We start from the raw sequence: 15,808 nt of genomic DNA, 5'->3' as shown, positions 1-15,808 counted from the left end.
CAAATTTTCAAATTTCTTTTTAATTATTTCAAAATCTTTTTAAATTATTTTCGAAAATTCTTCCCCTCTTCTCACATCATTCTATTTAAGGGACTGAGACTCCTCCTCAAGGTACAATTCGAACTCCCTCCTTCTTTATATGTTCGAATTCTCCTCCATCTACCTCCTCCTTCTATTCTTCTTTTCCTCTGACACCTCAAGGAATCTCTATACTTTGACATAGAGGATTCCCTACTTTCTTGTTCTCTTCTCTTTCATATGAGCAGGAACAAAGATAAAGGCACACTTGTTCAAGCTGATCCTGAACCTGAAAGGACCTTGAAGAGAGAGCTAAGAGAAGCTAAAGAACAATTCTCTTTAGAGAGCCTAACAGAGCTCTTCAAAGAAGAAGAAACCATGGCAGCCGAAAAAAACAACAATGCCAACAATGCAAGGAAGGTGCTTGGTGACTTTACTGCACCTACTCCTGATTTCTATGGGAGAAGCATCTCAATCCCTGCCATTGGAGCAAACAACTTTGAGCTTAAGCCTCAATTAGTTTCTCTAATGCAACAGAATTGCAAATTTTATGGACTTCCATTGGAAGATCCTCATCAGTTCTTAGTTGAGTTCTTGCAAATCTGTGACACTGTCAAGACCAATGGGGTTGACCCTGAAGTCTACAGACTTATGCTTTTTCCTTTTGCTGTAAGTGACAGAGCTAGAACATGGTTGGATTCACAACCTAAGGAAAGCCTGAACTCTTGGGAAAAGCTAGTCAATGCCTTCTTGGCAAAGTTCTTTCCACCTCAAAAATTGAGCAAGCTTAAAGTAGAAGTCCAAACCTTCAGACAGAAGGAAGGTGAATCCCTCTATGAAGCTTGGGAGAGATACAAGCAATTGATCAGAAGGTGCCCTTCTGACATGCTTTCAGAATGGAGCATCATAGAAATCTTCTATGATGGTCTGTCTGAACTATCCAAGATGTCATTGGATAGCTCTGCTGGAGGATCTCTTCATTTGAAAAAGACGCCTGCAGAAGCTCAAGAACTCATTGAAATGGTTGCAAATAACCAATTCATGTACACCTCTGAAAGGAATCCTGTGAATAATGGGACAACTCATAAGAAAGGAGTTCTTGAGATTGATACTCTGAATGCCATATTGGCTCAGAATAAAATATTGACCTAACAAGTCAATATGATTTCTCAGAGTCCGTCTGGAATGCAAGCAGCAACAGGCAGTACTAAGGAAGCTTCCTCTGAAGAAGAAGCTTATGATCCTGAGAACCCAGCAATGGAAGAGGTGAATTACATGGGAGAACCCTATGGAAACACCTATAATCCTTCATGGAGAAATCATCCAAATCTCTCATGGAAGGATCAACAGAGACCTCAACAAGGTTTCAACAACAACAATGGTGGAAGAAACAGGTTTAGCAATAGCAAACCTTTTCCATCATCTTCTCAGCAACAGATAGAGAATTCTAAGCAGAGCCACTCTGACTTAACAAACATTGTCTCTGATCTAATCAAAACCACTCAAAGTTTTATGACTGAAACAAGGTCCTCCATTAGAAATTTGGAGGCACAATTGGGTCAGCTGAGTAAGAAATTACTGAACTCCCTCCTAGCACTCTCCCTAGAAATACAAAAGAGAATCCAAAAAGAGAGTGCAAGGCCATAACCACATCTCACATGGCCGAACTTGGAAGGGAGGAAGAGGCAGTGATTCCCACTGAGGAAGACCTCAATGGATGTTTATTGACCTCCATGGAATTTCCTAATGAGGAACCATGGGAATCTGAGGCCCATACTGAGACCATAGAGATTCCATTAAATCTACTTCTGCCATTCATGAGCTCTGATGAATATTCTTCCTCTGAAGAGGATGAAGATGTTACTGAAGAGCAAGTTGCTAAGTACCTTGGAGCAATCATGAAGCTAAATGCCAAGCTATTTGGTAATGAGACTTGGGAGAATGAACCTCCATTGCTCATCAAAGAACTGGATGACTTGACTAGGCAGAGATTACCTCAAAAGAGACAGGACCCTGGAAAGTTCTCAATCCCTTGTACCATAGGCACCATGACCTTTGAGAAGGCTCTGTGTAACCTAGGGTCAAGCATAAACTTTATGCCTCTCTCTGTAATGGAGAAGCTAGGGATCATTGAGGTACAAGCTGCTAGAATCTCACTGGAGATGGCAGACAATTCAAAGAAACAAGCTTATAGACTTGTAGAGGATGTCTTGGTAAAGGTTGAAGACCATTACATCCCTGCTGATTTCATAGTCCTAAAGACTGGGAAGTGTATGGATGAATCCATCATCCTTGGCAGACCCTTCCTAGCCACAACAAAAGCTGTGATTGATGTTGACAGAGGAGAATTGATCATTCAAGTGAATGGAGACTCCCTTGTGTTTAAAGCTCAAGGATATCCCTCTGTCACCATGGAGAGGAAGCATGAAGAGCTTCTCTCAATACAGAGTCAAACAGAGCCCCCACAGTCAAACTCTAAGTTTGGTGTTGAACCCCCACATTCAAACTCTAAGTTTAGTGTTGGGAGGTTCCAAACATTGCTCTGAACATCTGTGAGGCTCCATGAGAGCCACTGTCAAGCTATTGACATTAAAGAAGCGCTTGTTGGGAGGCAACCCAATTTTTACTTATCTATGTTAAATTTCTATTTTCTTTTGTTATTTTATGTTTTCTGTAGGTTGATGATCATGTGAAGTCACAAAAACAATTGAAAAAGCAAAAATAAAGTGAAAAACAGAATGAAAAATAGAACACCCTGGAGGAGATAGTTACTGGCGTTTAAACGCCAGTAAAGGTAGAAGAATGGGCGTTAAACGCCCAGTCTGACACCATTCTGGGCGTTTAACGCTAGAAAAGGGCACCAGACTGGCGTTTAATGCCAGGAATGGGTAAGAAGCTGGCGTTAAACGCCAGAAATGGGCAGCAGCCTGTCGTTTAAATCCAGGATTGGCAGAAATGGGCGTTTTGTACGCCACTTGGTGCAGGGATGAGATATCCTTGACACCTCAGGATCTGTGGACCCCACAGGATCCCCACCTATCCCACCACTCTCTCTCTTCTTCACCCATTCACCAATCACCTCAATACCTCTTCCCCAAAAAATCCCTCACCTATCAAATCCTACCATTCTCTTCACCACTCACATCCATCCTTCATAAAACCCCACCTACCTCACCATTCAAATTCAAACCACTTTCCCCCCCAAACCCACCCTCTATAGCCGAACCATACACACCCCTCTCACCCCTATATAAACCCATCTTCACTCCTTTATTTTCACACAACCTAAACACCACTTCTCCCCCTTGGCCAAAACACAAAGCCCACTCCATCTCCTCTATTTCTTCTTCTTCTACTCTCTTCTTTCTTCTTTTGCTCGAGGACGAGCAACCTTCTAAGTTTGGTGTGGTAAAAGCTAAAGCCTTTTGTTTTTCCATAACCATTTATCGTACCAAAGGCCGGAGAAATCTCTAGAAAGAGGAAAGGGAAGGCAAAAGCTTCCACCTCCGAGTCATGGGAGATGGAGAGATTCCTCTCAAGGGTGCATCAAGACCACTTCTATGAAGTTGTTACCAAGAAGAAAGTGATCCCCGAGGTCCCTTTCAAACTCAAAAAGAATGAGTATCCAGAGATCCGACATGAGATCCGAAGAAGAGGTTGGGAAGTTCTCACCATCCCCATTCAACAAGTCGGAAACTTAATGGTTCAAGAGTTCTATGCTAATGCATGGATCACCAAGAACCATGATCAAAGTGTGAACCCGGACCCCAAGAATTGGCTTACAATGGTCCGAGGAAATTACTTAGATTTTAGTCCGAAAAATGTAAGGTTGGCATTCAACTTGCCTATGATGCAAGGAAATGCACACCCCTACACTAGAAGGGTCAACTTTGATCAAAGGTTGGACTAAGTCCTCATGGACATATGTGAAGAGGGCGCTCAATGGAAGAGAGATTCAAGAGGGAAGCCGGTTCAACTAAGAAGGCATGACCTCAAGCCCGTGGCTAGGGGATGGTTGGAGTTCATCCAATGCTCAATCATTCCCACTAGCAACCGGTCCGAAGCTACTATAGACCGGGATATCATGATACATAGCATCATGATTGGAGAGGAAGTGGAAGTTCATGAGGTTATATCCCAAGAACTCTACAAGGTGGTGGACAAGTCCTCCACTGTGGCAAGGTTAGCCTTCCCTCATCTCACTTATCACCTCTGCAATTCAGCTGGAATTGACATAGAGGAAGACATCCTCATTGATGAGGACAAGCCCATCACTAAGAAAAGGATGGAGCAAACGAGAGAAACTCATCAAGAGCATGAGGAAATTCCTCATCATGAAATCCCTGAGATACCTCAATGGATGCATCTTCCTCCACAAAACTATTGGGAGCAAATCAACACCTCCCTAGGAGAATTGAGTTCTAACATGGGATAACTAAGGGTAGAGCACCAAGAGCATTCCATCCTCCTCCATGAAATTAGAGAAGATCAAAGAACCATGAGAGAGGAGCAACAAAGGCAAGGAAGAGACATTGAGGAGCTCAAGCACTCCATAAGATCTTCAAGAGGAAGAACAAGCCGCCATCACTAAGGTGGACCCGTTCTTTAATTTCCTTGTTCTTTATTTTTCTGTTTTTTTCGAAAATTGTGCTTTATCTTTATCTATGTGTCTTTATTACATGATCATTAGTGTCTTAGTGTCTATGCCTTAAAGCTATGAAAATGAATCCATCACCTTTCTTAAATAAAAAATGTTTTTAATTGAAAAAGAAAAAGAAGTGCATGAATTTCAAATTTTAAAACAGTTTAATTATTTTGATGTGGCGGCAATACTATTGTCTTTCTGAATGAATGCTTGAACAGTGCATTATTTTGAATTTGATTGTTTATGAATGTTAAAATTGTTGGCTCTTGAAAGAATGAAAGGAAAAGGAGAAATGTTATCTGATGATCTGAAAAATCATAAAATTGATTCTTGAAGCAAGAAAAAGCAGTGAAAAACTTGCAAAAAAAAAAAGTAAGCAGAAAAAGCCAATACCCCTTTAAACCAAAAGGCAAGGGTGATAAAAAGGATCCAAGGCTTTGAGCATTAGTGGATAGGAGGGCCCACAGAAATAAAATCCTGGCCTAAGCAGCTAAACCAAGCTGTCCCTAACCATGTGCTTGTGGCGTGAAGGTGTCAAGTGAAAACTTGAGACTGAGCGGTTAAAGTCGAGGTCCAAAGCAAAAAGTAGAGTGTGCTTAAGAACCTGGACACCTCTAATTGGGGACTCTAGCAAAGCTGAGTCACAATCTGAAAAGGTTCACCCAGTTATGTGTTTGTGGCATTTATGTATCTGGTCGTAATACTGGAAAACAAAGTGCTTAGGGCCACGGCCAAGACTCATAAAGTAGCTGTGTTCAAGAATCAACATACTTAACTAGGAGAATCAATAACACTATCTGGATTCTGAGTTCCTATAGATGCCAATTATTCTGAACTTCAAAGGATAAAGTGAGATGCCAAAACTGTTCAGAAGCAAAAAGCTAAAAGCCCCGCTCATCTAATTAATACTGATCTTTATAGATGTTTTTAGAATTCATTGTACATTCTCTTCTTTTTATCCTATTTGATTTTGAATTGCTTGGGGACAAGCAACAATTTAAGTTTGGTATTGTGATGAGCGGATAATTTATACGCTTTTTGGCATTGTTTTTAGTATGTTTTTAGTATATTTTAATTAGTTTTTATTATATTTTTATTAGTTTTTATTTAAAAATCACATTTCTGGACTTTACTATGAGTTTGTGTATTTTTTTGTGATTTCAGGTATTTTCTGGCTGAAATTGAGGGACCTGAGCAAAAATCTGATTCAGAGGCTGAAAAAGGACTGCAGATGCTGTTGGATTCTGACCTCCCTGCACTCAAAGTGGATTTTCTGGAGCTACAGATGCCTAATTGGCGCGCTCTCAATTGCGTTGGAAAGTAGACATCCTGGGCTTTCCAGCAAAATATAATAGTCCATACTTTGTCTGAGATTTGATGGCCCAAACAGGCATTTCAAGTCAGCTCAAGAATTCTGGCGTTTAACTCCGAAACTGGCACAAAAGCTGGAGTTAAACGCCCAAACTGGCACAAAAGCTGGCGTTTAACTCTAAGAAAAGTCTCTACACAAAAATGCTTCAATGCTCAGCCCAGGCACATACCAAGTGGGCCCGGAAGAAGATTTCTGCATTAATTACTGATTTCTGTAACCCAAGGCTACTAGTTTTCTATAAATAGGACCTTTTGCTATTGTATTTTGATATACTTTGGATCTTTGATAAGCCTTGTGCTATCTTAGACACGTTTGGGGCTGGCCTGACGGCCATGCCTGGACCTTGTTCTTATGTATTTTTAACGGTGGAGTTTCTACACACCATAGATTAAGGTGTGGAGCTCTGCTGTTCTTCATGAATTAATACAAAGTACTATTGTTTTTCTATTCAACTCAAGTCTATTTCTTCTCCAAGATATTCATTAGTTCTTCAACTTGATGAATGTGATGATCCATGACACTCATCATCATTCTCACCTATGAACATGTGCCTGACAACCACCTCTGTTCTACTAGCAAGGGCTTGAATGCGTATCTCTTGGGTTTCTGATCTAAAATTGGAACCTTCGTGGTATAGGCTAGAATTATTGGTGGCCATTCCTGAGATCCGGAAAGTCTAAACCTTGTCTATGGTATTCCGAGTAGGATCTAGGAAGGGATGACTGTGACGAGCTTCAAACTCGCGATTGTGGGGCGTGTGACAGACGCAAAAGGATCAATGGATCCTATTCCGACATGATCGAAAACCGACAGCTGATTAGCTGATGTTGTGACAGAGCATCAGGACCATTTTCACTAAGATGATGGGATGTAGCCATTGACAACGGTGATGCCCAACATAAAGCTTGCCATGGAAAGGAGTATGAATGATTGGAAGAAGGCAATAGAAAAGCAAAGGTTCAGGGGGAACAAAGCATCTTCGTACGCTTAATGATTGGAAGAAGGCAATAGAAAAGCAAAGGAGTATGAATTACATAAGTATCTCTATCTTTATTTTATGTTTTATTCATCTTTTAATTATCAACCCTCCATCACCATTTGAATCTGCCTGACTGAGATTTACAAGATGACCATAGCTTGCTTTAAGCCGACAATCTCCGTGGGATCGACCCTTACTCACGTAAGGTTTATTACTTGGATGACCCAGTGCACTTGCTGGTTAGTTATGCGGAGTTGTGACAAAGTGTGATTCACGTTTGAGAGCTCCAAGTTTTTTTGGCGCCATTGATCACAATTTCGTGCACCACTCCTCACTGAAGCTTGCACTAATGATCACTGGGTAAGTGTTGTTGTCACCCAAGTATGCATACTTCAAGCTTGGAGGCAAGGTCTTCAGTTCTAGTTTTGGTGCCTCCACTTCCTTGTTGTCCGTGTGGTTCAGCATGATCGACTTCTCTATGGTTTCTTGTGGCATTTCTTCACCTAATGCTTGTTGCTCCAGCTCCATAATCTCTTCACATTGTTCTTCCTCCAAAACCCCTTGAACTATCTTTTCTATGGTATCTACCAGCATGCACTCTCTTATGGATTCCTTGGGGGTAACTCATTGCTTTGAAGACATTGAAGCCCATCTTCTCTTCATGTAACCTCCAGACTAGTTCCCCTTTTTGAACATCAATAATGGCTCCAGCAGTAGCTAGGAATGGCCTTCCTAGGATGATTGATGTGCTGGCTTCTTCTTCCATATCTAGCACAACAAGGTCAGCTGGGAAAATAAACTCTCCCACTTTCACCAACAAATCCTCCACTACCCCATGAGGGAATTTGAATGTTCTGTCAGCCAATTGGAGTGCCATCCTTGTTGGTTTGGCTTCCTCAATCTTCATCCTTCTCATCATGGCCAAGGACAAGAGATTGATGCTAGCCCCTAGGTCACACAATGCTTTCTCAATGGTGATATCACCTATGATGCATGGAATCTGGAAACTCCCAGGGTCTTTCATCTTCTGAGGAAGCTTCTTTTGTATGATAGCACTGCACTCCTCAGTTAGCACTATGGTTTCCTTCTCTCCCCAATTCCTCTTTCTTGTCATGAGCTCCTTTAAAAATTTGGCATAGAGGGGCATTTGCTCTAATGCCTCAGCAAAGGGTATGTTGATCTGGAGCTTCTTGAAGATTTCTAGGAACCTGGAGAACTGGTTGTCTTTTCCATCCTTCCTTAGCCTTTGTGGATAGGGTGCTTGTGGCACATAAGGCTTTAGGACTGGCTTTGATGAGGATGGTGTAAGGGCCTCTTCTTCTTTCTTGTTTTCAGGCTCCTTTGCAGCTTCTTTATATTGATTGGTCTGATGTGGGGATGCTTCTTCTACCACTTTTTCACTTCTAAGTGTGATAACTTTGCATTCTCCTCTTGAGTTGGCCATGGTATCACTGGAAAATGTATGTGTGGGCATTGGAATTTGCTTAGATAAGCTTGCTAATTGTGTTTCCAACTTTGAAATTGCTGTGCCCTGATTCCTTATGTTTGATCTGCACTCTTCTTGGTTGGCATCCATCTTCCTTTCGGCCTGTATTTGTCTCTCCAAAACATTGGAGATAGCTCCTGTTAGCTGTGATGACATCTGTGCTATTGCAGCCTCCACTCTTTCAAAATTGCTCTTGATTTCATATGGTTGCATGGTTGAGGTTGATGTTTCTTGGTGGTGGTTATTGTGTGTTTGTTGGGTGGAGTGATATGATGTGTTTTGTTAATTGTGGTAGGGTCTATTGTTGCCTGATTGATTGTTAGGATTATGGTTGTTATATTGGTTGGACTGGTATGGTTTCTTATGGTCTTGGTTGTGGCTTTGCTGGTTTCCCCACCCAAAGTTTGGGTGGTTCTTCTAACCTGGGTTATATGTCTTGGAGTTTAGGTCATACGGTAGTCTAGAAGAGTTGTTCACATAATTTGCCTGCTCCCATTTACTTTCAACTTTTGGGGCATCTTCTTCCTGTGGTGGTTGATGATTGGATTTTTGACGGTTTAGAATTGAACAAATGAAATCTCGTCGAAGTATAGTTTCTAAACCAACACTAATCATTTCATGCAAAAAATTTATTTGTCACAAGTACAAACCCCTAAAATTATAACCGAAGTATTGGAACCTCGGGTCATTCTCCCTAGAAATTGCAATAAAGTGTCTTGTTATTGATTATGAGGTGTGTTTTGGGGTTTTTGGGGATGAGAGACATGAAATGTAAATGGCAATGAAAATAAACTAACAACTAGAAAAGCTCTTGGTAAGGAATGAGAATTAGAAGTCCTATCCTAGTTATCCTCCTCAATTGTGATGAGAATTTTCCATTCCTACCACTTAGTTAACCTCTAACCATGGAAGAAAGTCAAGTAGATGAATTAACTTGATTCCACAAGTCCTAGCCAACTCCCAAGGGAAAGACTAGCTTTAGTGGCATCCAAATTAATTAGCAACTTCTAATTATCAATCAACAAAGCCATTAGATAACTCAAGAGTCACTAATTACTCTACCTAGGTCAAGAGGAACAAAATCTATACTAAAATCCAACCAAGCATTTCATCAAACACTTGGAAGGCACAAAATAAAAGCATAGTAAATTGACAACAAGTATAGAATCTAACATCAATTATTGCAAAGAATTAACAACAACAATCAAAAGAAACACAATTATTATGAATTACCTCAAATTGAATTGAAAGAAAATAGAAGGAACAAGAGTAGATTTACAACAAAGCATAGAAACAACACAAAGGAAATTACAACAAAAGAATAGAAGAATGATGAATGTAACAACAAGGAATTGAAGAGTAGAAGAAGATGAAAGCATGAATTGAAACCTAGATCTAAGATTATTGACCTAACCTAATCCTAATTCTAATCCTAGAGAGAAGTGAGAGCTTCTCTCTCTAAAACTAACTCTCATTAATCCTAATGAGTGTAAATGATGCTAATTGATGATTCCCTTCAATCCTTGGTCCTTTTATGTATTCAGGCGCCAAAGTTGGTTGCAAGCTGGGCCCCACAGCTCTTCAGAATTCGCTGGTCACGTTTTCAATTAAAAATCACGTGTGGGCACCGACGCGTGCGCATACAGTGTGCGTGCGCATGGATGAATATATCCAAATCTTTGGCTTTCTCATGATTTCTCCACTTTGCATGCTTTCCTCTTCACTCCTTTGATCCATTCCTAGCCTTTTCAACCTGAAATCACTTAACAAACTGATGGTCACCCAATGGTGTATTGGTAAAGATTTTCTTCAATAAAATTGCATTTTAAGTATAGCTCTACCAACAAAAATCCTCGGGTGTCAAATTTAGAAGAGGGATTTGGTTGTCACAAGTTCAACCCCAATAGAAATAACCGAAGTATTCAAACCTCGGGTCGTCTCACAAGGAATGGGCAAACATGTGCTTCAACATTGGTTAGAAATCCGGAGTTGTGAGTTATGAGCATGAAAATAAATGGGAATCTTAACAAGCAAGTAATCTTAAATTGCAACGAAACTAATTCAATTAACTAAGCAAACATGAGCAATTCCAATGAACAAGCAACATTCCACTTAATTCTATTATAAACCAAACAAGTAACTATAACTAAGGCAATTAGTTGAGAAATTTGGTTTTCAAATATGAATAATAAAAGCAACTCTTGGCTAGGCATGGGAATTGGGGTCACCATCCTTGTCTAACAACCATATCTTGACAATTATGAGGAACCAAGCTCATTAAGTCTACTTCCCAAAAGTCTTAAGTACGTAATATCTACTCCTAGACTTGAAGTACGTCAAATGTCTTTGATCACATCAACCCATAAGTCCCGACCTACCTACTAATTAGATTAGTAGTGGGTTGACGTCAATGAGTATCAAATTGACCACTAAGGGCTCCCAAATCATCAAATCCATTAGACCCAATGACTCAAGTTTACCCAATTCCCTTGACCTAGGCCAAGAGTGAAGAAGACTACTCCATAATCAAAGTAAACAATTCATCAAACACATGGTAAGCATTAAAAAAGGTCATGTTCAAAATAGCAATTAAATTGAAATCTACAAGTACCCACTAACAAATATCAACATACAATTATCCAAACAACAAAACTAAACATAGAAATCATCAATGTAATATCAACAAGTCAAGATTCACAACATTCATGAAATGGGTATAAAATGACAATTAACAAGGATTCATAAAACTATCACTAGATATAAGCAAAATTGTAACAAAGAATTCAAATTGAACAATTGAAACTAGTAATTAACAAGATCTAATTCACAATCCAACAAAGGAAGATCAAATTCAAACTAGATCTAGAGAGGAACAAGGGTTTCTCTCTCTAGAATAACAAAAGAACCAAAAACTCTCTAGAATTGTGTCTTAGTGTAAAATAAATGATCCCCCTTTTTCCCCTAGCATCCTTGGGTCTTTTCTATGCAGAAACAGCTTGAAATTGGGTCTCATTAGCCTCAGAAATTTCCAGGCACGATTTCCTTTAATGAGGTCACGTGTAGCTTCCCACGCGTGCATGCCATGCGTGCGTACGCGTCGATAGGAATCTCCTGATCTGCGCGAATGCGTCCATCCTTGCGCACCGCCTCCAGCCACCTCATCCACACGCGCGCGTGGAGTGCGCGGGCGCGCCACTGCTGCTCCTCCCAAGATTTCAATTCTTCATGTTCCTCCCTTTTTGTACATGCTTTCCTCCTCTCTTCTAGGTCATTCCTACCCTATAATTCCTGAAATCACTCAACAAATACATCATGGCATCGAATGGCAATAGAAGAGGATTAAAATATGGCAATTTTAAGGCAAAATAAGCATGTTTTCCATCATGGAGCAATATTGGGAAGTGAACACAAAATCATACATTTCTTGCGAATAAGTGTGAGAAATATTGATAAATCCCCCAAAATAAGCACAAGATAAACCACAAAATCGGGGTTTATCAAATCTCCCCACACTTAAACCAAGCATGTCCTCATGCTTAAAATAAAAAGACCAAAGATCATGATGAGAAAGGGTTTATGAAACGCAAACTACCTAAGTGGATGCATGTAACTAATGTAAAATCTTCTACCTACTTGGTCAAGAGTAAATCTATCCTCCAAGAATACATGTGAGCATATAGGGTGAAAATAGTATGTAATTCATGAATCCTACCAAATTGAACATCACCATGGAGTGCATATAACTTGCTAAACAAACGCTTTTGAAAGCCGGGAACAAGCATTGAGCATCGAACCCTCACCGGAAGTGTATCCGCTCTATTCGCTCAAGTGTATAGGGTTCGTCACTCAATCTTCTCCTAATCATGCTTTCCAAGATTTGTCTTTCATCTAACAATCAACAATTACTTAATGTATGCTTACAAGTATCATGAGGTCTTATTCATGGTTTGTAACGGGGCTAGGGTGAAGGTAAGGATGTATATGGCCAAGTGGGCTTAAAATTTGAGTCCTTGATCAACTTAGGATCCACTAGACACATAGAACAACCTATACAACTACAATACATTACCTAGCTACCCTTGACTTTTACTCTTTTTGCATACTCATGCATTCATTTCAATTCACATCCATATGCATTGTTTTCTTCTTTACTAGTCTTGGGGTTTCTTTGTCCCCTTTTGCTATTCATTATTATATATTATTTTTCTCTCTTTTTTCTTCTTTTTTTTTTAATCCCCTTTTCTTGGGGTTTCTTTGTGAGCAAAAGTTTCAATGCATACAGTTTAATCATTCAACACATGAGTATGTTCCCAAATCCTAGAATTTTTAATTACACTACAATTACACACCTATATATCTACCCGAATTTTCCAAGTATACCCTCCTATTTGAATGATACATATCCTAACTTACCTAAGCTTATCAAGGATTCAAATTTAGGGACATTCATGGTTTTTCACTTAGGGTTGTTGATGTGCTCTTTTCAAGAACAAGAAGGGTTTATCATAGGCTCAAAATTGGTTAGCAATGGTAGATAAAAGGGTAAAGGCCATTTAGGAAAAGTAACTATTGAAATGATGGCCTCAATCATGTAAATGCATTCATACACAAAGCAATGGACATATAGAATCAGACAAAGCAAGGATCGCAATCATAGAGAGAGATATGCACACTAGAATGGAAATAATCGTTAGAAGATGTAACCATACAATAGGCTCAAAACATTCATGCTTGTGTTCTTAGCTCAATCACTATGTTCCAAAATACATTCTTAAAGCAAGTTTACTGCAAAAAAAATTTCAGAATTTTGGTAGGTCACCCAAAACATAGTTTCTTGGAAAGGGAGTTATTATTTTGACTAAGTAACTCTATAGAAACTAACTATCATGCAAAGGGTATTTACAAGCAAAACTAACTACACATGCAATATACTAACTTCTAAGCAAAAGATAAATCAATGGGTATTGAAGGGAAGAGAATGTTACCCATGGAGATCGGTCGAACGACCTCCCCACACTTAGAAATTAGTACGGTCATCCGTGCTACGAACAATACGCAAGGGATGGTCAGGACCGGAACCTTCACTATCCCCTTCATCAGAGCTCTCATCACTTGGGTTTGAGGTGGATGTGAATATTTCGGGTTCCTCCATGCTAGGGGTAACACAACCCAGAAGCTTCTTGATGTAAGTGTATCGGCGGTGGTTGTGCCGCTCATATCTATCAAGCTTCCGGTGAAGATCTTCTATCCTTTGATGTGTGGATCTCAATGGTGGTGATGATGAGCTAGAAGGAAAAAGAAGTGGCGGGGCCATGTCGAGGCTTGGTTTGTTCATGGGAAGGTGCAGGTATTTTCCGCTTGGGACCACATCGCCCTTAGCCGAAACTATAATCTTTTTTTCCTTGGCTTCCCAAGAAACACTCGCAACAGAAACTAAGTCAGACACCAATGCTGGAAATGGTAAATTACCCCGGTCGTGAACTTGACTCATCGCTTGCTTGACAAGAAGCGGAATGTTCACCGGCTTCTCCATGAGAACACACCAAACAAGCAAGGCAAGATCTGCCGTGAAGGACGACTTGTGGGTGCTAGGTAGCACATAGTGAGATAGGATCTGGGCCCAAGCTCTAGCTTCCACAGTGAGGAAATGAGCGTCAATGCTCTTGGGCCTCATCCGGAGTCGACCTTGGATCCAAAATGCCTCTAGTTCAGTAATGACTCGGAGGATTGAATCCCAATCAAATCCAAACTTCTCTCGCTGGCGTAAGACTTCTTGGTAGCCATCCATGTCACTTGGCACCGGTAGAACATTAAGCACTTGCTGAATAGCCTCTTCTGAAACCGAGACTTGCTTGCGGCGCATGTATACCGATTGAAGGGAGGAGAGATGGTAGTTAGTGTAGAATTCTTCCACCCAAGAGAGGTTGATTTCCCTTGGTTTCCTCAGAAGAAACTCCCATCCTCGTTGTTCAATGCGGGACAAAATATAAGGAGCAACCTTGTCCGGCGGAGCGAGTAGATGCTCAGGATGATAGTTCCTTACAGCTTTGGAGGGGAACATAAGTTCACAGAAGCGGTTGGGGAATCTTGAAGAATCTTTTGTCGGTTTGCCCTTTTCATTCTCATTAATAGGAGCAGGTGTCTTCCCTTTCTTAGATAGGGGTTTGGCTCCTAATGAAGAGCACGCCTTAGAGTTTGACCTTTGGGGTGCCCTTTTTACGGCCGGTTTCCTCGAAACTATCTCCTTGCCTTTCTTGGTGGCCATCCTAAAAAGGAAGGGAAGGAAGGAAAACATTAAACCCAAGAATCAACTTGACAAGAACATACAAGTGGATTGTAGTGCCGATGGTTAATGTAGAAGCAAGGGTCATAACACTTGGCATGGGATGCAAGAGGAAGTAAAGCATGCAATGGCATGAGAAGAGTAGTCTCAAGCTTCCATAATAAAGAGCAAGTCATGTTCAATTAATATCTAATTGGCAAGTATAAACTTTAAGCAAGCAAAGTAGACTCAATGCATTTAAAAGAAAGCAAGTGAATGAGGAGGGAGCACCAATTTGAAAGTGTATGACTAAAATGAGCCAAAATGGTATATGTGCATTTCTTCGAATACTTGGCGTGCAATAATCAAGCAATGAGAAATTATGAGATACTAAACCAATTCAAAGCCCAAAATGGAACATCAATCATCACATAAACATCACACAATGGCAAAGATAAGAAAAAGAATGACAAAAGATCTATTAATGCAAATTAAACTCAAATTCAACATCTATGGAGAAATAAGGAAAAAGGAAAAGTAAGCAAACAAAAAGCAAGAAACATCATCATGCACGTAAAAGAGAAACTAAGTAACGCAATAAGAAGCATCTAACTAGAAGAAATAATGCAAGGGAAAATAGAAGAAGAGAAGTAGAAGAAGTGAAACCTTGAAAAGTATGAAGGAACAAGGTTGAATCTTCTTTTGTGAAGATGAGGAAGAAAATAGGGGAAGTGTAGTGCCACAGCAAAAGGTGGTTGTCACCGATGAGTGGCCGGAGACAGTGGTGGTGGATAAGGGAAGAAGAAGAAGAGGAGGGAGATGGTGGAGGAAGAAGGAAAAGAAACTAAGAAAGAAAAGGGGTTGAGAGAAAGAAAACAAAATAAGGCGCGAAGCTATAAAACTGACTCGCGCAACCGGCGTGCGCGCAAGGTGCGCTGGCGCGTCGGTGAGGGTGCTAGCAGAGGACGCGCATGCGTCAGTGGTGTACGCGCGCGAGGGAAGTTGTGCCTCTGGCGCAGAAATGGCACAAAGTTGGCTCAATTCTC

At 40.4% G+C, this 15,808-nt stretch overlaps 1 non-coding gene across 1 annotated transcript; it reads right to left on the bottom strand.

The window, feature by feature from the left end:
• Positions 1–801: 801 nt before the first annotated feature.
• Positions 802–909, bottom strand: LOC112760726 (small nucleolar RNA R71). The gene has a single exon (XR_003181153.1). It is a non-coding gene; the product is annotated as a small nucleolar RNA R71 (small nucleolar RNA).
• Between the last annotated feature and the right edge of the window lie 14,899 nt (positions 910–15,808).

This window comes from Arachis hypogaea, chromosome 16, assembly GCF_003086295.3.
Source record: "Arachis hypogaea cultivar Tifrunner chromosome 16, arahy.Tifrunner.gnm2.J5K5, whole genome shotgun sequence".
In the NCBI taxonomy this organism is placed as follows: Eukaryota; Viridiplantae; Streptophyta; class Magnoliopsida; order Fabales; family Fabaceae; genus Arachis; species Arachis hypogaea.
The sequence above is the reverse complement of the archived record's forward strand: the minus strand, read 5'-3'. Positions and strand labels throughout refer to the sequence as shown.